This window comes from Mus caroli, chromosome 5 (genome assembly GCF_900094665.2).
Source record: "Mus caroli chromosome 5, CAROLI_EIJ_v1.1, whole genome shotgun sequence".
NCBI classification, from domain to species: domain Eukaryota; kingdom Metazoa; phylum Chordata; class Mammalia; order Rodentia; family Muridae; genus Mus; species Mus caroli.
The window spans coordinates 50,535,346-50,536,392 of NC_034574.1; the positions used below are offsets into that span (position 1 = coordinate 50,535,346).

General features: G+C 38.7%; 1 non-coding gene across 1 annotated transcript; it reads left to right on the forward strand.

Annotated features, from left to right (window-relative positions):
* Positions 1–602: 602 nt before the first annotated feature.
* Positions 603–732, forward strand: LOC115031218. Its single transcript, XR_003836835.1, has one exon. It is a non-coding gene; the product is annotated as a small nucleolar RNA SNORA17 (small nucleolar RNA).
* Positions 733–1,047: the final 315 nt, after the last annotated feature.

Below are 1,047 nucleotides of genomic sequence, written 5' to 3' on the forward strand. Positions count from 1 at the left end.
ATAGTGATCTTATTAAACCGTGGTGTTAGTTCTCACCTTTAAAAGCTTAAAATACTTCACTCAGTGACCTCTTTGGCTTTGATGAGTTTCTACTGAGAAATCTGTTATACTGATGGGCCTAACTTTTTATGTGCCTCAGTGCTTCTGTGAAAAGTTTTAGGTGTTCTGTTCTTTTCTTTGTTCTCTGAATATTCTAATTAAGCTCACTAGTCTTTAAGACCTCATACTCTGCCTTTTAGTTGAACTAATCCATTGTATAAGCTTTCCACTGAGCTCTTTGTTTCATTTTCTTGTCCATCTATATAAAAATTGCAATTTGATTTTTTTTTGAATTCTCAGGGTTTTTTTGTTTGTTTGTTTGTTTGTTTGTTTGTTTGTTTTCTTTCTGGAATCCACTTTTGTTTGTTGTTTTTACTGATTTATTTCATTTGCTATTTTTTTATTTGTATTAATTCAATTTGAATTTATTTCATTGAATATTCTTATAATTAACTCTTTGATTTTCCAGAGTCTTATCTTCAAGTTATCCTAGATTTTGTCAAGTAACCATCACTGGCCTGTGATTAAAAGCGAAAAATAATCAATTCAAAAAGGTTCTTTCTTCTGTCCTTAGGAGTCTCGCTGTGTGGCTGCTGTGTCCCATGACCATCAATAGGTGGCATAGAGCAGAGAGGTTATGTCTATTCTCAGCATTGCATCTATGAACGTTTGCATGATTAGTAGCCTAATGTTCCCCACCAAAAAGTGAGCTTGAGATGACCAGTCCATGGCTGCGCAGGTCTGGATGAACTCTCAGGGTTTAGAGGAGTCGGAGATGAGACAGTCACCTCCTAGGGCCTCTTGGCATACCAGAAGTAAACCTGATACAGAAAATTGCTACATAGGGTCACACAGACAGGACATGAATGAAGGGAGCCCAAGACAACCCCCAGTCCAGTGCCCTAGGGGCAGGAGAGGGAGCTAGCCTGAGATCAACAGCATTCCTACCCTGTTCATACCTGGGTGAAGAGACCATGTCTGAGGTGACTCCTACCTGGGTGCAATGAT